The sequence below is a fragment of the Bos taurus genome, chromosome 2, assembly GCF_002263795.3.
Source record: "Bos taurus isolate L1 Dominette 01449 registration number 42190680 breed Hereford chromosome 2, ARS-UCD2.0, whole genome shotgun sequence".
In the NCBI taxonomy this organism is placed as follows: Eukaryota; Metazoa; Chordata; class Mammalia; order Artiodactyla; family Bovidae; genus Bos; species Bos taurus.
In genome coordinates this window covers 122,442,199-122,462,391 of record NC_037329.1, presented here as the reverse complement: position 1 = coordinate 122,462,391, position 20,193 = coordinate 122,442,199, and the positions used below count along the sequence as shown (strand labels likewise).

General features: G+C 46.2%; 1 long non-coding RNA gene across 1 annotated transcript; it reads right to left on the bottom strand.

Moving 5' to 3' along the window:
- Positions 1-11,005: 11,005 nt before the first annotated feature.
- Positions 11,006-16,434, bottom strand: LOC101902958 (uncharacterized). The gene is made up of 2 exons (XR_001494919.2): positions 11,953-16,434; positions 11,006-11,409 (listed from the first exon to the last, which is right to left on the bottom strand). It is a non-coding gene; the product is annotated as an uncharacterized lncRNA (long non-coding RNA).
- Positions 16,435-20,193: the final 3,759 nt, after the last annotated feature.

Genomic DNA, 20,193 nt, shown 5'->3' with positions numbered 1-20,193 from the left:
TAGCCCTGGGTAGTTCACTTTTCCTCTCTAAACCTCAGTTTTCTTAGCTGCAAAATTGAGCTAATAATAGTGCCAATTCCATAGATTTGTTTTCAGGATTAATGAAGTAATGCACATAAGCTAAGACTCACTTCATTTCCAAGTGTTAGAACCCAAATCAAATTATCTTTAATCATAAAAGAGAATTTATTGGCTCATATAACTGAAAAATACAGGAGAAACAGCTTCAGGCATAGGTGAATCCAAGGTCTCAACTGATGTCACCAAAAACAACTCTCTAGTCTCTGCTTTCTTTTGCTCTGGCTCCGTTCCCAAATAAGCCATGCCAAATCACTTTATTTTTCACAACTGCTACTCTAGTCCAAAGCACCATTGTTTCTACCCTGGTGACTAAAACAGCCTCCCAACTGGTCTCCTTTCTTCCAATATTCCTATCCCTCACTCCTGGTCTCAACTCTACTGGATGGTCTGTAAAGAGCATGAATCAGATTTCATGACATCCCTCCCAAAACCTTCCAAAAAATTCTTGGACTAAAATCCAAACCCTTCTCTAAATCCCATCAGACTCTTCAAGGCTGGCCTCTGCCTGAACCCCTGAACTCATCTCCTGCTTCCTTTCTCTCTCACTTGACTGCACTATAAGCACACAAGTTGCTTCTTCCCATTATTTCTCATGCTGGGGGTGTTCCCTCTGCCAAGAACTTACCCCTGTGCCTTGCTCCCTAAATTAATTCAAAACTCAATTCCCTTGATCTCAACTGTCCAGGCTTCTGTCCTTACAATTCCAAGTCAAGTAAGAAAAACACAGAGCTCTCTTGCACAACAGTTTGTACACAAGTCCAAGGCTGGTTTTCATTGGCCCAAGTTGCTCTCTGGGCACATCCCTAAACCAGTCACTGTTGCCAAAGGGCTGAGACGACCTGATTGGTTAGGCTTGAGTCGCATGGCCACCTGGAGCTAATGCAAGTGTGGGCTGCCCATGAAGGAAGGCAATTCCCAGAGAAAAATTGAGGTCATGTTACCAGAAGGGTGAAGTGATGCTCTGTTGTTGTTGTTCAGTAGCCAAGTCATGTCCAACTCTTCACAACCCCATGGACTGCAGCACGCCAGGCCTCCCTGTCCCTCACTGTCTCCCGTCCATCTCAATGGATGTGGACTTGGGCAAACTCAGGGAGAAGTGATGCTAGGCAGCCAAAACAACAGATGTCTCTTTTCTGTGTGTTCATAAGTGCCTGACAAATAAGTGTTTGGGGGAAAAAAGAAAAAAGCCAGCTTGCATTGCAGACAAAACTCCTCTGGGATCTTCTTCATCAATATTCATTCATTTAACAAATTTTTATTGAATCACTCAATTCCAAGCTCTGTCCTAAGGGACTCTGCTACTCTCTTAAATCAAAATGTGATAATATAATAGATTATATGGCTTGTCTAGAACAGTCCCAGGCATTCATTCAACAATATTTATTGGGCTTTTATTAACTTTGGAGAGGAGCTCAAATCACAGCTGTGAACACCATAGGTGGTCCCTCTCCTCCTGGGGTTTATATTCTAATGAAAAAAAAAAAGACATATAGCCAAAGAGAACATTTAATCTCAGTGGAAGTGCATGCCATTCTTTTTTCTTTTTTTTTTTTAGCACAAGCCATTCTGTTTTTATTATTATTAAATTAATATATTTATTTTAATTGGAGGCTAATTAGTTTACAATGTTGTATGGTAATATTGTATGGTTTTTGCCATTTTTACAATGTATGGTTTTTGCCATACATTGACATGAATCTGCCATGGGTGTACATTTGTTCCCCATCTTGAACCCCCCTCCCACCTCTCTCCCCATCCCACCTCTTAGGGTCATCCCAGTGCACTGGCCCTGAGTGCCCTGTCTCATGCATCAAACCTGGACTGGCGATCTATTTCATATGTGGTAATATACATGTTTCAATGCTATTCTCTCAAATCATCCCGCCCTCGCCTTCTCTCACAGAGTCCAAAAGTCTATTCTTTACATCTCTGCCTCTTTTGCTCTCTCAAATATAGGGCCATCGTTTCCACCTTTCTAAATTCTAAAACGCTGTATATGGAATTTACAGCATTAATATACTGTATTGGTGTTTTTTTTCCTGACTTACTTCACTCTGTATAATAGGCTCCAGTTTCATCCACCTCACTAGAATTGATTCAAATGCATTCTTTTTAATAGCTGAGTAATATTCCATTGCATATATGTACCATAGCTTTCTTATCCATTTTTCTGCCAATGGACATCTAGGTTGCTTCCATGTCCTAGCTATTGTAAACAGCGCTGCAATGAACATTGGGGTACATGTGTCTCTTTTAATTCTGATTTCCTCAGTGTGTATGCCCAGCAGTGGGATTGCTGGGTTGTATGGCAGTTCTATTTCCAGTTTTTAGAGGAATCTTCACACTGCTCTCCATAGTAGCTGTACTAGTTTGCATTCCCACCAACAGTGTAAGAGGGTTCCCTTTTCTCTGTACCCTCTCCAGCATTTATTGTTTGTAGACTTTTTGATAGCAGCCATTCTGACTGGTACCTCATTGTGGTGAGATGGTACCTCATTGTGGTTTTGATTTGCATTTCTTTGTTAATGAGTGATGTTGAGGATCTTTTCATGTAGGACAAGCCATTCTTAAGGCTGACACTTTCTAGGGAGAAAAAAGGAGTGGCCTGAGCCTTTTCTTTGCTGATGACCCTTTCAAATTTTTGGAACTGTGTACTTGTCTTAATCGTTTAAAAATATTGATCCATTATTTTCAAAAATGAATGCCATGGATTTCCCTGGTGGTCAAGTGGTTAAGAATCTGCTTGTTCATGCAGCGGACATGGGTTCAATCCCTGGTCTGGGAAGATTCCACCTGCCACAGGGAAATAAGCCTGTGTGTCACAACTACGGAGTCCACTCACCTTGAGCCAGTGCTCCGTAACAAGAGAAGCCACTGCAATGAAAAGCAATGAGGAGCTAGCTCACTGCAACTAGAGAAAGCCTAATTGCAGCAGTAAGATCCAGGGCAGCCCCCCCCCCCCAAAATTAATAAGTTAATTAATTAATTTTTTTAAAAAAGCAATGCCATAAGGAGATACATTGCACCCACTTTCACGAAAGTGAAACGACTGGGGGTGCCAAATGCTCAGGAGCGTGTGGAAGAACCAGAAGTCTCTCATGTTGCTGGTAAGAATGTAAAATATTATAACCACTGTAGAGAACTATTTGGCAGTTTCTTATAAAATTAAACCTACAACAACCTTATGACCCAGAAATTCCTCTCCTAAGAAATAAAAAAAGCAGGTCCACAAAAAATTGTGATGTTCATAGTTTAATAATTGCCACCAACTGAAAACAACCCCAAAGACCATCAACAGAGAAACGAATAAACAAAGCATGCTATGGCTATATAATGAAATACTACTCATCAAGGAAAAGAAACAAATTACTAATCATACAATATATCTGAATCTCAAGAAGAATACGCTGAATGAAAGAAGTCAGACTCAGAAAAGTCATACTGTATGCTTTAATTTATATGAAGTTCTAGAACTGGCAAAACTTCTCCAGGTTAATTGTAATAGGAACAGTGGTTGTGGGCGGTGACAGATGCTCTTCATTGGGAAGGGAATTTCCTGTGGAGTTCTCTGTCTCCACAGTGTTCTCTGTCTTGATAGAGGTGTAAGTTACAGAGATGTTTCCATTTTGTCAAAACTCATGGAACTGCGTGTTTAAGTTCTGTCTGTGCGTTTCATTCGCCGTAAATTATACCTCAATTTAAAAAGAAAGTAGGTGCAAGTATCTGAGTTGAGGAAGCTACTGCCTATTATGGAAATGTGTGACAGGGTAACTCCAGGAGCTTGTAGGTGTTTAAGAGAGATCAGGGAAGGCCCTTACTGCGAAAGTGTGGTTTCAAAGACCTGAGAAAGGTGAGAAGAAATGAAGGAGGTGAACTTAACACACATATGTCAGCTTTTATCAGTGGAGCCCTTCCAAAGCCAAGCATCTAACATTCATTTTGTGTCTGCAGCTTTCATAATCGTGTTTTCCCAGTTAATCTCCCAAGTGTTCCTTCAACATCAGCCTTCTGGTTCCCATTGTACAAATGAGCAAACTGAGGGCTTCCCTGGTGGCTCAGTGGTCAAGAATCCGCCTGCCAATGCAGGAGATGCCTGTATGATCCCTGGCTGGGGAAGATCCCCTGGAGAAGGAAAGGCAACACAGTATTCTTTCCTGGGAAACCCCATGGACAGAGGAGCCTGGTGGGCTACAGTCCATGGGGTCGCAAAGAGTGGGACACAACTTAGCGACTACACAACAACAAACCTGAGGTTCACACCAACAACCAGGACGTGGTGGGAGCCAGGTTCTAGGGCTGCATATTGAGTATCACGGTCCTGAAAGAGGAACCGTGAAGTCCAGGTTGGGAGGGCAGGAGCAAAGGAATGTTCTCCGAACAAAAGAAGAGCGGCTGGGCGGGCGCAATCGCACCTCTCATCTCCCCAGGCGCCAACCTCCAACTCTGCTGGGAGAGTGGGGTGGGGGTGGGGGCGCCAAGGGTCTGGTTCCATTCCGCTGAGTCAGCGCCTACCAAGACCCGGGCGAGCTGGCTCATGAACAAAGGGAATCAGTGGGGCTGAGAGGCGGGGCGCAAGCCTTGGGAGGAGGCAGGGTGGAGGCGGGGGGCGGGGCTCAACTCCGGGGAAAGAGGCGGTGCTCGGAGGGGCCCAGAGTCAGGAAGAGGTGCTCCACGAAGGGTGAGGCTGGAGGCGGGGCCCGAGCTCAGGGAGTGTCAGTACAGGAGGGACCAAGGGGTGGGAGGTGTCAGGCTGGAGGGGGCGCAATGGGCGGACCGAGGACCCGACGCCTGTTTGAGCGCCCGCGGCCCCAGAAGTTTCCAGGAAGCCGCTCGCTCTGCAGCCCCACCTGCTGGTCTCCGGCAGACTCTGCCGGTCCTGTGGATCAGCAGGTCTGATCCACCGAGGCCTGGAGGAAATCCTTTGTCTGCATTTTCTTCTGTAGCATGACCACGGCCTATCTTGTTTCTCAGGGTCTTTGGAGAGTGGATTGGGAGGATGGAAGTGAAAAGGAAGGCTGTTGTCAGACTCTTCACCAACACACATTTTGAATACTTGCTAGGAAGAATTGTATTAATAGCTGTACTAATAACTTCACACGCAATTTCCACTTTTCCACACACCAATCCATAGAATAGGTGGTGGTGTTGGTAGCCATGCGTTCTGGGAAACAAACTCACTCAGAAGGACAATGCAGATAGTGGAGTGCACTTTATTACACCGGTGGGCCCAAGGCAGAATCTCCTCTTGGCCAAGGACCCCGACCAGCATTTGTGAAAATCTTTTATACCCCGTGTGTACATGTCTGAACCCACCACTCCAAATTCCTTGAGACTTAAATAAACCAAGGAAAATACAATCCCAATAACCCCATCATTCACGTGCTATGTGCTCATGTGCTCAAACAGTCAAACAATTAGCCAATAATCGATAAACCCGAGGTTAAACTCTGATAGATACAGAAAAATTTATGGCCTGTCTGGAGGAAGGGGTGATTAGTGTGTGTTTTCTCTTAGGCGATGAGTAACCTAGATACGATCTTCAAGGTTCCCCTGTCTGGAGGGGGTCTTATCCTTCTGTTATTGTTTTCAAAGGCACTAAACACAGAGTTCAGAGTCCATTGGAAAGGTGGCCGAGCATGATCAGGCCTAAGATGGAGTCCAGGCCCTATGAATTCCTTCTTCAGTATTATCATCCTATTTTACAGCTGAGAAGACTGAGGCTCAGAAGCGTTGATATGACTTGCCCGGATTAACACAGCTAGTAGGTGGTAGAAGCACTTCAACCTGGGGTCTGACTTAGTATTTTGAGAGTCTTTCTTACCCTGAAGCTGGTGCTTTGAACCACCGTTTAATTACTGCCTAATTATTTTATTCACTAATTTATTCACTTTGATTTCTTTCAAAAAATAGTTATTGATCACCTGCTCTGTGTTGGTCATATATTGAGTATAAGGTATGCAGTGACGAGTTTACAGTTTGTACACAAATAAGGCTTACAGTCTAATCAGAAAACAGTGAACAACTGATGGCAAAACGAATTACCCAGTTAAAATTGTGGTATGTACTTTGGTGGAAAAGTATGGGGAACTATAAGAGAGATGTCTTCTGGGAGATGAGGGCCTGTGATGTGTCATGGATGCTCAGTCGCTAAGTCGTATCCAACTCTTCCCGACCCCGTGGACTGTAGCCTGCCAGGCTTCTCTGTCCGTGGGATTTTCCAGGCAAGAATACTGGTGTGGGTTGCCATTTCCTTCTCCAAGGGGATGTTCCTGACCCAGGGATCAAGCAGCAGTCTTCTGTCTCCTCAATTAGCAGGAAGATTCTTTACCACTGAGCCACCTGGGAAGCCAGGTTCATGCTAAACGATTTATGATTTGACTTGGGTCTCCTGCCCCCTTAAAATCTAGCTCAGGGGGCTTCCCTGGTGGTCCAGTGGTTAAGACTAGGTGCTTCCAGTGTAGGGGGCACAAGTGCGATCCCTGGTGGGGGAACTAAGGTCCCACAGGCTGCAGTGGTGCAGCCAAAAAAAAAAGTCTTTATCAAACTTGTTTGAACGTTGTGTTAACCAGGATTCTAGCAGTTACAAGTGACAAAACTTACCACAAACCAAAGTAAGCATTGCTTTGTCACATTCTGGATTAAGAGCACATTAACAAGTATTGATTCAGCTCCTGCCCCCTCATATGTTGGGGGACAGGCACATGGATGTACAACTTATTCACTCAACAAATATTTGCTGAGCTTTTGTTATGTGTTAGGTAAAACTATCTGGTGACCCTATTCTTGCCCCCATGGGAATTTACTGTCTGGTGGGGAAACTAATAACAAACACTAAATACAAATGAGCATATAATTATACTTGTGAGTAGTGCTAGGAAGAAGAGCAGAGTGGTCCAAAAGCCTCTAAGCAGAGATCTTTGCCTCGTCTGGAAGGTCAGAGGAGACCTTCCTCTCCCAGAGGAATGTTTGATGTGACATTTGAAGGATTCATAGGTTAAGTAGGAAAAATAAGAGATAGTGCATTTTAGACCGAGAAACCTGCATGTGCAAAGGTCCTGGGGTAGAAGGCAGCATGGTGATATCAAGGACTTGAAAGAAGGTCGTTGTGGGGCACTCAAACAAGAAGGAGGATTGGCATGAGATGAGGAGGTAGAGGTCATTAGAGGCTGGTGGATTTTCTCAGAGCTTACAGTTTGAAGAAACAGGGGCTGTGCACAGAGGCTACCATTTTTTGTGTGTTTGAATCAAATGTGGTGATGTGTGAAAGGCATAACAGTGCCTGACATACAGCAGACACTCAACGAATGGTAGCTTCTAATACTGTTCCCCTGAACTGTGAATTTGTAGAAGTCAGGGGTTGTATCCATTTCTTCTCAGTTTACAGCCCCTCTATGGAGAAAGAGGACTCAGCAAATGTTTGTGAACCAAGCTAAAAGAGGAAGGTATAGGCCTTGACCAGGAAGCAGGAATAGACATTACTGATTTTTGGAAAGGCTGGTGGAAAACTGAAGGGGGGTTGCACCATAATGATCATTTGTGAATTGGCTCCCCAGCATCCATCCCCTCTGATTTTCATTTGGAGATCTATCATTTCGAGGGAAGTGCCCTTCCCACTGACTCAGTGCGGTGAGGATGGGGCTACATTCACAGCATCAGGGATGAAGTGAGTACAGGAATGGCTTGACCAATCTTTGTATCCATTCTCTTCGTTGTGGTGATTGGCTCATGTATGGGCACATGACATACATTTGTCCAATCGGAATGGGTTTTGGGAGTTACAGTGATCTAGTGCGGATGGGGCTGGAACGTCTCCCCAGAATGAGGGCCTTTCTGAAGGCTGAGCCAATCTAGAGTCCTTGTCACTGAGAGATGAAGAGGGAGAAATCAGTCTGGGAAGGGCCTGGATGTGGGTTCACCCTGACTTCAATGAGGAGACAAGTGAGCTCCATGCTGCGTCTTTTTTGACCCACAGCATGGACACAGGCACATGTGGTGGAGACAAGAGTTCCCAGTAGGAGAGGAGCAGGAAGTGGAGATGTGAGAGCTGAGACAGTTGCAGAGACGTTCATGATAACAATTTTGTAGAGAATGGCCTGGGTCCTTGAGTAACTGCAGGGAGCAGAGCTGCCACCTACCTGGACGATTCACATGGGGACTGTAATGTGAGAAAGACATTGTGTTCCTTAAGCCACTGTGTTGTTGGGTCTCTATGTAAGAGCTGTCTGGCTTGGCACCAACTGATTCATTCTTCCTGATACCCAGCAACCTCCTTCTCATCCTTTGAAACTCAGCTCAAATGTCCCCTCCTCCAGGAAGTCTTCTCTGAACTCATCCAGAAGAGTGATCAGTTCTCCCTGCTCCGTGTTTCAAGGTTGTGTTTCTCTCTCTCTCTTTTTTGCTGTTGTTTTGTTTATTTCTTTTTAATTGAAGGATAATCGCTTTATAACATTGGTTTGATTTCTGCCATACATCAATGAACAAGGTTGTGTTTCTAAGTCCCTTCTCCATGCCTCCATCACAGGCTACATCTGATTCTGATGTGCTCCGGTTTTGGAGAGGGTGCCTACCCTATTGGATTGTGACCCCTTAAGGGCTGAGATTATGAACCCAGATTGTGATTTGACTCATCCATTCATATATCTGTAGAGGTCCACACACTTGCAGGCTGTTTGCAAAATCCTGGGAGATGCAGTGTAGGGATGGGACTTGGAATTTGAGCCCCTGTTCCTGCTTAATTAGTTGAGCTCGTGGAAGCATCTCCATCTTGTTCTCCTGTCTCTGGTACTCATTTTGTTAGACCAGATCTAGAACTCAGCCTTGTTCTCTGACTTCCACAAATCCCCCCTCGCACAGGCCTTTGTGTGGGTAGCAGATTTTACTAAAGATTTGATGAGCGTGGGAGGAGGGTTTTAATATCTAAAGTTGGTTCTTATTTTATTCTTTTTCAGCAACTTGTGAATTTCCTTAGTAAGATATGTAGCAATTTGTCATTATTTTGTTTATCTGTCTTTTTACTTTTTGTGTGTTCGTTTTCTTCCCCTATGATGTTGTAATAAGGACTGATCTTGCTCATCATCCTGTTTATAGTGCTCAGTCCTGGTAGGCAGTAGACTGACCTCAGTTGAATGAATGAATGAATGTGAATTTGGACATCTGTCTGAAAAGCTCTTCCACCATGGGGAGATTTTCATCCAGCTCACCCCCTCCAGTTTTTCCAGGCCTTTTCCTGTTTCTCATTTTTTTTTTGTATCAGTTTGTCCCCAACATTCTTCTCACCCTGTATGTGGAAAATGTTCTATTCTTTCTAGCCCCTACTCCTAAACCCATCGCAAATCTAACCCCCTAAGGCATTCAGAAACAAGACATCTTTTATATAAGGATATCTCCACTTCTTAAGACACAGCCATGATTTTAAGTTTCCTCTAGCATGACCATTTCATCCCTAGTACCCTGTACAGGGCCTGACACAATAGAAGCTGAGGCTATACACATGTGTGTTAAATTCAAGGGAATGGAGAGACTTTAGATGGTGTGACAGACTAAAGACGGCCACAATTTCTTTGCCAGTCCTCTTGTTAAGAGATAGGGTTAGTGGTTCCCCTTCTTGAATGTCGACCAGCCAGTGGCTATTTTGACCAATGGATTATAGTGGAAGACATGCTGTACCAGTTCCAAACCCAGCTTTTATGAAGACTGGAAGTGCCACCTTGGGTTTTTGAAGCTCTGAATCACCCTGTGAAACTCCAGTGATTCTGCTGGAGAGACCATGTGGAGAGGCCCTGAGACAACAGGGAGATGGGCCCAGTTGAGCTCAGTCTTGTTGCTGATGCCATCCAGACAGCAAGCATGTGAGAGCAGCCTTGTGGGTGCCTAGGACTCTCAGACCGAACTCATCACCCATTAACTACTGTTGCCCAGTAACTATGGTTGGTGCCATGGAGCAGAATAACCCACCCAAATCCTTGATCCCCGCCCCAAGTTGTGAGATATATTAAAATGTTTTAAGCTACAACATTTTGAGTTGATTTGTTAGGCAGCAATAGGTCACTGGAACAGAGGGAGCAAGCCCCTTGGGGAGCCAGGCCAAGGATGCTGGCTGGGCCACCAGCAGGACTCAGAAGGGTGGGCAGGTGACACTCTGGTGGGAAAAGGAAAGCAAAGAGAGCTTCATTTGCACTCTAATGGGGCTGTGGCTGGAGGAATAGGTAGTCAGTGGCCACCTCACCTCTCCCTGGCTGGCCCAAGCTTAGAGAGTCCTTGGTGGTCCTTGGCATTGACCTCAGAGTGGAGGTGTCAACGTACCTTGTACTGATGACATGGGTCAGAAAAGCTACATATATAGAGGTCCTACTCAGTGCCAGGCACAGTGATGCATGGGTCCTTATAAACCCAGTACAACCCAGAGAGAGAGATGCGTCTATATAAGTAAAACTAAGGCTTGGAGAGGGTAAGTGAGCTGCCCAGGGACAGAGCTGGGGTTGGATTCTACGCTGTCTATTCCAAAGCTCCAGCTATGGCACTGTGACCTGGCCACATTAGAGGGGACAGAGGGATTTGAGGACCTCATTGTGGTAGTGGTGACCACAGCTCCCAGGGGTGTGACATGTGCATTCACCCAGGAGACGAGGCTGTGTTGCCCCCTGCCAGGATGAGGGTTTTTAAGTTTTTTCCATGGAAAAGAAGGTGGGGGATGTTGGGGAGCCCGGGTTCCCTAAAACCCAGGGAATTAGGCCAGTAATTCTTACCATGCTGCAGGACCCAGGCAAAGAGGCAGGATCTCTGCCCGCAGGAGAACAGGGCATTAGAGTGGGAAAACAGGAGTCCAGTCATGGGCTGGGTGGCCCGGCGAAGGAAAGGGCCCTCTGCCTCACCGAACCTCAATTTCCTCGTTTGTAGAAGGGAATAACCACAGTATCCGCCCTGCTATTCTTTCACTCATTCATTTATTCATTCGTTCATTCTCTCACTTACTCAACAAGCACCTACTGAGCACCGACAGGACCAGGCTGGATGCAGCAGTGTGCCAGTGACATCCAGACCCCTGGCCAGTGCTTGCAGTCATGGAATGGGGAGAGATGATGGTCCTCAGACCCGGAACAGCTCCTTTTCCATCCGGGAGCTCTCTTTTCACTTCCGGGCAACGGCAGTGCTTATCACAGTGGAGGTTCAGAGATACTTCCTGGGGCCTCTGGGTGCAGGCCGCAGGGAGGTGAGCAGAACTTGGGATGGAGAGGAGGCAGAAACGGATGGTGGCTGATTCTCAAGGCCAAGTCCTGCAACAGTGAAATGGGTCCTCTGCCTGTGGCCATCTCAGGAGGGCGGGCTGGGCTGCAGAGGCAGATGGAGGAAGACTGGGTCTGGCTGGTTGAGGGGGCCTCTGGGAGCCCCTCTGGGGTTCGGAACTGAGATTCAGGTCCTACCAGACTGCTCCAGAGTGTGGTCTGTCAAGGAGGCCTCAGGCCACCCCAAAATAGAGTGAGTTCTTTCCCTGTGTAGTTTTTACAATTTCCAAAGCTCTTACCCTTTATGGCCTGAAAATATGCATTAAGAGGGTCATTTTCCAGATGGGAATATTGAGGCTCAGACCAGCGGCTGGCTTGTTTAAAGTGATCCATTAAACTGAGACAAGAACTCACCTTCCTGGTCCCCTAGTGCTCTGTCTCACCCTGACTCCTCTCCTCTCCCTACTGACCTTCTCCCCGTGCAGTCCCATTGACCCCAGCTCCCCATCTACCTTCTCCTTGGGGCCCTGAGCGCCCCCGCCATCCCCATCCATGGTGATTCAGGAGCTGCCATCTTTCAGGAAGTGGGGAGATGCGAGGGAAGAGCAGGCGCGCAGGCTGGAGTGCAATCCTACATCCTCACACTCACCCCAGGTGGGCAGAGAGGACACCTTCTGTGCCTGGAGGCCAGGGGGCGGAACTCACGCTGCATCTCTCATTTTCAGGAGCACCTGTGATCCTCAGAGAACCCTGCCTGGTGAGGAATTTTACAAGTGAGGGATTTTTATCAAGAAATGATAAGACATGACTAAGATTTCCCAGTTAGCAGGTGCCAGAGCCAGGACACTAACCCTCGTCTGGTTCTGCATAACCCTGGTTATTCTGCAGAGCCCTTTCTGAGTCTGGTGCCAAGAGAGGGAGGGTGGTGTCTGGGCAGCAGGATGGTCAGGCATTCGCAGGGGAAGTGGAGTCCAGGTGTCTGGAGGCAGTGTAGATATGGCATCAGCCAGCAGGTGTCACTGTGACAGCCATGCTCCCCAGAGTTCCCCCCGGAAGGAGGCAGAGTGAGATCACGCAAAAGCAAGATTAGGATTTTTGTGAAAACAAGCAAGAAACAGCAAGGGTAAAACAGGGGCTATACCTCTACTGGAGATGGTGGGGAGGATGAACAACATCACTCATGAGGAGTCCAGCCAGGCGTTCAACAAACAGGCGTCGTCCCCCTTTACCACCTGTGCAATCTTAATTTCTCTGTGGCTCAGTTTTCCCATCCACCAAATGGGAATTACAGCAGCTGCCTCACAGGCTCTCTGTGAGGATTAAGGGAGTTGATGTAACCCCGGCACACGGTAAGGGCTCGGTGAGGTTTAGTGTTGGCTATATTCCTCCTGTCAGTAGCATCCTCTCCTGTTGGGCCTCACAGCTTTATTTCCCACCACCCTCACAAACCCCACCAGTCACACTGAGGACCCTCCGTACACACAAGAGCAGGAAGCCAAGAATGTGGACAGAAATGCATATAAGGTGTACTCACCCGGAGGGTGAGGGAGTTTGGAAGTCCTTATCCTTGGCAGGTGACATACTATGTCTAGAAAACCCTAAAGATGCCACACCAAAACTACTAGAACGGAAACATGAATTCAGCAAGGTAGAAGGATACAAGATTAACATACAGATGGACTTCCCTGGTGGCATACTGGATAGGAATCTGCCTGCCAGTGCAGGCAACACAAGTTCAATCCTTGGTCCAAGAATATTCCACATGGGTGGAGCAACTAAGCCCGTAAGCCACAACCACTGAGCCTGAATTCTAGGGCCCTTGAACTGCAACCACTGAGCCCTTGCACCCAGAACCTGTTCTCCACAACAAGAGATCAGTGCAGTGAGACCTGAACATTGCAACGAAGAGTAGCCCCCACTTGCCACAACCAGAGAAAACCCACACACAGCAACAAAGACCCAGCACAACCAAAAAAAAAAAAAAAAGATTAACATACAGAAATCTATTGCATTTCTTTACACTAATAATGAAATATCAGAAAGGGATAATAAAAACAAAATCCCTTTAAAAATCACATTAAAAAAAAAAAAGCAAACAGGAATAAACCTGACCAAGGAAGTGAAAGGTTTATATACTGAGAACTATAAGATAGTGTTAAAGGAAATTAAAGATGACTCCCGGGTAGCTCATACAGTAAAGAAACTGCCTGAAATGTGGGAGACCTGGGTTCGATCCCTGGGTTGGGAAGATCCCAGAGAAGGAAATGGCAACCCACTCCAGTATCCTTGCCTGGGAAATCCCATGGACGAAGGAGCCTGATAGGCTACAGTCCATGGGGTCACAAAGAATCAGACATGACTGAGCAACTAATGCTTTCATAGAAATGGAGAGAGATCCCATGCTCTTGGATTGGAAGAATTAATATTGCTAAAATGGCCATAGTGAACTTCCCTGGTGGTTCAGTGGTTAAGATCAGTCTGCCAATGGTGGAGACAGAGATTCCATCCTTGATCTGGGAAGATTCCGCATGCCAGGGGGCAACTAAGCCCATGCACCACAGCTACTGAGCTGGAACGTTAGAGTCCACGAGCCACAACCACTGAAGCCCACGTGCCTTAGAGCCTGTGCTCTGCAACAAGAGAAGCCTCTGCAATCAGAAGCCTGTGCAACACAATGAAGAGTAGCCTCTGCTTTCTCTGGCAACTAGACAAAGGCCATACACAGCAATGAAGACCTAGCACAGACAAAAGTAATTAAGATAAGATCATTAAAACATCAAATTGTTTGCTTCCTAAAAAAATAAAAATGACCATAGTACTCAAAGCAATATACAGATTTAATGCAATCCTTATCCATGTCCTTATCTATGAAACGGTGACATTAGCGGCGAATGAGCCATTGACACAAGTGAAACTCCGAGTCCAGTGCCTGGCACGGTAGCTGCAGGACTTGGTGCTGGTGCTAGAGGCTTGGGAATCCCCGGTCTCTTATAATCACCAACCATTTGTGATTCTTAATCTGATATTTGGGAGCCTCTGTAGCAGATTGGGGTCCTTGTGACCTCGCAGTATTTCTGAAAGCCAGAGAACCATCTCGTACTGAAATGGGAAGAGGTCATCAAGCTGATAAAGGATCCAGTGCTCCAGGAGGTCATGTGGTGAGTCCTGCCCCACAGAGCTGGGACAGCTGCCTTGAGTAGTTGGGAAACAAATTATGAATCAATGCTCTCTTTTAAAAAAAAATCAGGTGAGGATGAGCATGGTAATTTCAAAAGTCTGGAGCCACTGATCTAGCTTCATTCCTCCCTTCTCCCCAGGGCCATTGTCTGGGCAGAAACACCAACGCCATAGTTTGGAGTCTGAAGATCCCAGTCTCGGAAGCAGCCCATCATTTGATGAGACAAGGGTCAGGAGGTGTCATTTTCGTGTTATGATGGAAAGGAACTAACATTTATCTGGGACCTTCTATATGTCAAGTGCGTTACAGGTATTCTCATTACCACAATAAACCTTTCAGATACTGCGCCATTTTACACATGAGAAAAAATGAGGCTCAAGTTAAGTGATTTACCCAAGTCTCACTCATCCCTCCTTGATGACTTAACTCACTTTATTTCTTCTGTCTAGAGAGGCAGTTCCCCGCTGAGGGCAATGTCGCCCCGCAGGGATATCTGGCAATTGTCACTACTGAGGGTGGGGCTACATCCCGTGAGTGGAGCCCAAGGCCGCTGCTGAGCATCCTACAGTGTACAGGATAGCTTCCCAAGGCAAGGAAGCACCTGGCCCCAAGTTCAGATGGTAAAGAATCTGCCTGCAGTGCAGGAGACCCAGGTTCGATCCCTCGGTTGAGAAGAGCCTCTGGAGGAGGGCATTTGGCAACCCACTTCAGTATTCTTGCCTGGAGAATCCCATGGACAGAGGAGCCTGGCGGGCTACAGTCCATGGGGTTGCAGAGAGTCGGACACGACAGAGCAACTAACACTGGTACTATTAGGTTGAAATGATGTGGAGCTGGAGAAACTCTGATCTAGAGAAATCCAGGCGCTTCCCTCTGGGTCACTCCAGGAGGCCCTCCTTGAGTCCCCACTGGGAGAGGTTGCCCCTCCTCACCACCCCTGCAGCTACTGTCTGTCCTAATAGGTGCTGATCATGCTGCCTCGAATCAGAGCTTTCAGTAAATGGTGCTGGATTGATAATCAATAAATGCTTGTTGGCTTAACACACAAGACAAGGCACTGCCTGTCTATTAACTCCTTGCTTCAATTAGACTGGCAATTCCTAGCATTTTAGGACTGGAAAGAAATACCCTGAGGCCTCTTTGTTCTGGCCATCCTAACTGAGCACTACCATCCCTCACCTGGATTGTCTTGATAGCATCTGACCTGGTCTCCATGCTCCAGTCCTTGACCTCTTACAGTGTATTCTTCATACAGTATCCCAAGGGATTCTTCCTAGTTCTATGGTTTCCCATCTCAGATCAGAAACTAAAGCCCTTATGGCGTTGTTCAAGCCAATACAGTGTCAGACATTCACACCCTTATCTCTCTGACTTTGTCTCCTCCCACTCTCCCCTTTCCTTGCTTTGAGCCACACTAGCCTCCTTCGGCCCGGAGGAGCAACCCCACGCCCGAGGCCAGGGGCGGTGGCCGGGAGGACCAACCCCACGTCGAAGGAGCCGTGGCTGCGCGGGCGCAGGAGGGCCTAGAGGAGCTATCCCACGTTGAAGGTCAGGAAGGGCAGCGGTGAGGAGATACTCCTCGTCCAAGGTAAGGAGCAATGGCTGTGCTTTGCTGGAGCAGCCATGAAGAGATACCCTATGCCCAAGGTAAGAGAAACCCAAGTAAGATGGTAGGTGTTGCAAGACGGCATCAGAGGGCAAACACACTGAAACCATACTCACAGAAAACTAGTCAATCTAATCACACTAGGACCACGGCCTTGTCTAACTCAATGAAACTAAGCCATGCCCATGTGGCCACCCAAGATGGGCGGGTCATGGGGGAGAGATCTGACAGAATGTGGTCCACTGGAGAAGGGAATGGCAAACCACTTCAGTATTCTTGCCTTGAGAACCCCATGAACAGTATGAAAAGGCAAAATGATAGGATACTGAAAGAGAAACTCCCCAGGTCAGTAGGTGCCCAATATGCTACTGGAGATCAGTGGAGAAATAACTCCAGAAAGAATGAAGGGATGGAGCCAAAGCAAAAACAATACCCAGCTGTGGATGTGACTGGTGATAGAAGCAAGGTCTGATGCTGTAAAGAGCAATATTGCATAGGAACCTGGAATGTCAGGTCCATGAATCAAGGCAAATTGGAAGTGGTCAAACAAGAGATGGCAAGAGTGAATGTTGACATTCTAGGAATCAGCAAACTGAAATGGACTGGAATGGGTGAATTTAACTCGGATGACCATTATATCTACTATTGCTTGCGGGCAGGAATCCCTCAGAAGAAATGGAGTAGCCATCATGGTCAACAAAAGAGTCTGAAATGCAGTACTTGGATGCAATCTCAAAAATGACAGAATGATCTCTGTTCGTTTCCAAGGCAAACCATTCAATATCACAGTAATCCAAGTCTATGCCCCAACCAGTAACGCTGAAGAAGCTGAAGTTGAATGGTTCTATGAAGACCTACAAGACCTTTTAGAACTAACACCCAAAAAAGATGTCCTTTTCATTATAGGTGACTGGAATGCAAAAGTAGGAAGTCAAGAAACACCTGGAGTAACAGGCAAATTTGGCCTTGGAATATGGAATGAAGCAGGGCAAAGATTATTAGAGTTTTGCCAAGAAAATGCACTGGTCATAACAAACACCCTCTTCCAACAACACAAGAGAAGACTCTATACATGGACATCACCAGATGGTCAACACTGAAATCAGATTGATTATATTCTTTGCAGCCAAAGATGGAGAAGCTCTATACAGTCAACAAAAACAAGACCAGGAGCTGACTGTGGCTCAGACCATGAAGTCCTTATTGCCAAATTCAGACTGAAATTGAAGAAAGTAGGGAAAAACCACTAGACCATTCAGGTATGACCTAAATCAAATCCCTTATGATTATACAGTGGAAGTGAGAAATAGATTTAAGGGCCTAGATCTGATAGATAGAGTGCCTGATGAACTATGGAATGAGGTTCGTGACATTGTACAGGAGACAGGGATCAAGACCATCCCCATGGAATAGAAATGCAAAAAAGCAAAATGGCTGTCTGGGGAGGCCTTACAAATAGCTGTGAAAAGAAGAGAAGTGAAAAGCAAAGGAGAAAAGGAAAGATATAAACATCTGAATGCAGAGTTCCAAAGAATAGCAAGGAGAGATAAGAAAGCCTTCTTCAGCGATCAATGCAAAGAAATAGAGGAAAACAACAGAAGATACCAAAGGAACATTTCAAGCAAAGATGGGCTCAATAAAGGACAGAAATGGTATGGACCTAACAGAAGCAGTAGATATTAAGAAGAGGTGGCAAGAATACACAGAAGAACTGTACAAAAAAGATCTTCATGACCCAGATAATCACGATGGTGTGATCACTGACCTAGAGCCAGACATCTTGAAATGTGAAGTCAAGTGGGCCTTAGAAAGCATCACTACAAACAAAGCTAGTGGAGGTGATAGAATTCCAGTTGAGCTATTCCAAATCCTGAAAGATGATGCTGTGAAAGTGCTGCACTCAGTATGCCAGCAAATTTGGAAAACTCAGCAGTGGCCCCAGGACTGGAAAAGGTCAGTTTTCATTTCAATCCCAAAGAAAGGCAATGCCAAAGAATACTCAAACTACCGCACAATTGCACTCATCTCACACACTAGTAAAGTAATGCTCAAAATTCTCCAAGCCAGGCTTCAGCAATATGTGAACCATGAACTTCCTGATGTTCAAGCTGGCTTTAGAAAAGGCAAAGGAACCAGAGATCAAATTGCCAACATCCGCTGGATCATGGAAAAAGCAAGAGAGTTTCAGAAAAACATCTATTTCTGCTTTATTGACTGTGCCAAAGCCTTTGACTGTGTAGATCACAATAAACTGTGGAAAATTCTGAAAGAGATGGGAATACCAGACCACCTGACCTGCCTCTTGAGAAATCTGTATGCAGGTCAGGAAGCAACATTTAGAACTGGACATGGAACAACAGACTGGTTCCAAATAGGAAAAGGAGTTCATCAAGGCTGTATATTGTCACCCTGTTTATTTATCTTATATGCAAAGTACATCATGAGAAATGCTGGACTGGAAGAAACACAAGCTGGAATCAAGATTGCTGGGAGAAATATCAATAACCTCAGATATGCAGATGACACCACCCTTATGGCAGAAAGTGAAGGGGAACTCAAAAGCCTCTTGATGAAAGTGAAAGTGGAGAGTGAAAAAGTTGGCTTAAAGCTCAACATTCAGAAAACGAAGATCATGGCATCCAGTCCCATCACTTCATGGGAAATAGATGGGGAAACAGTGTCAGACTTTATTTTTCTGGGCTCCAAAATCACTGCAGATGGTGATTGCAGCCATGAAATTAAAAGATGCTTACTCCTTGGAAGGAAAGTTATGACCAACCTAGATAACATATTCAAAAGCAGAGACATTACTTTGCCAACAAAGATTCATCTAGTCAAGGCTATGGGTTTTCCTGTGGTCATGTATGGATGTGAGAGTTGGACTGTGAAGAAGGCTGAGCACCTAAGAATTGATGCTTTTGAACTGTGGTGTTGGAGAAGACTCTTGAGAGTCCCTTGGACTGCAAGGAGATCCAACCAGTCCATTCTGAAGATCAGCCCTGGGATTTCTTTGGAAGGAATGATGCTAAAGCTGAAACTCCAGTACTTTGGCCACCTCATGCGAAGAGTTGACTCATTGGAAAAGACTCTGATGCTGGGAGGGTTTGGGGGCAAGAGGAGAAGGGGACGGCAGAGGATGAGATGGCTGGATAGCATCACTGACTCAATGGACGTGAGTCTCAGTGAACTCCGGGAGTTGGTGATGGACAGGGAGGCCTGGCGTGCTGCGATTCATGGGGTCACAAAGAGTCAGACACAACTGAGCGACTTGTCTGATCTGAGCCTCCTTGCTTCCTTCTAGTATTCGGGCTTCTACCTCAGGGCCTTTGTACTTGCTATTCCCTTTGTCTTCTAACTTCTTCAGGTATTTTATCAAAACAATTTCTCAGGGACTTCCCTGACGGTCCAGTGGTTAAGACTCTGCACTCCCAATGCAAGGAGTGTGGGTTTGATCCCTGGTCACTTGGGGAACCAAGATCCCACATGCCATACAGTGCATGGCCAGGGGGAAGAAACCTTTCTGACGGACTTGATGTCCAATTTAAAACCAGAATTGATCCCTATCCTGCCTTCCCTGCCCTGCCCTCTTTTGCTCCACGACAATTATCTGACAAACCATATAATTTACTGCTCTGCCTTTGTGTGTATCCTCCCATAGATTCCCCCCAGGAGAGCAGTGATTATGTCCTGCTTTGTTCACTTCATATCCCCAGTGCCTGGTACACAGTAAATTCTTAATCAATATTTGAAGAATGAATTCAGATGCTCAGGTCTCAGTGAATTGGAATCTGGTACATGAGTGGAGCCCAGAAATCTGTATTTTAAAAACACACCCCAAGTACAGGTAGGGTGGAGAAGTCCCATCCCAGAACGTCAGCAGTAAAGAAACCCAGGAGTATTCTGCAAAGTCCAGTCCTCTCATGTCATGATGAAGTCGGCAAGGCCAGAGGTGGGGAGGAGGGGCCCCAGGTCCCAGGGTGAGGAGAGGGCAGAGGGGAATCTCAAACTTCAGTATTGGAAGGCCAACACAGGGCTCTCTCTGCACCTCGTCGGCCTGGACCTCATCAGACTGGTATCAGGCGAATCGCTGAGTCTGAGACTCGGGG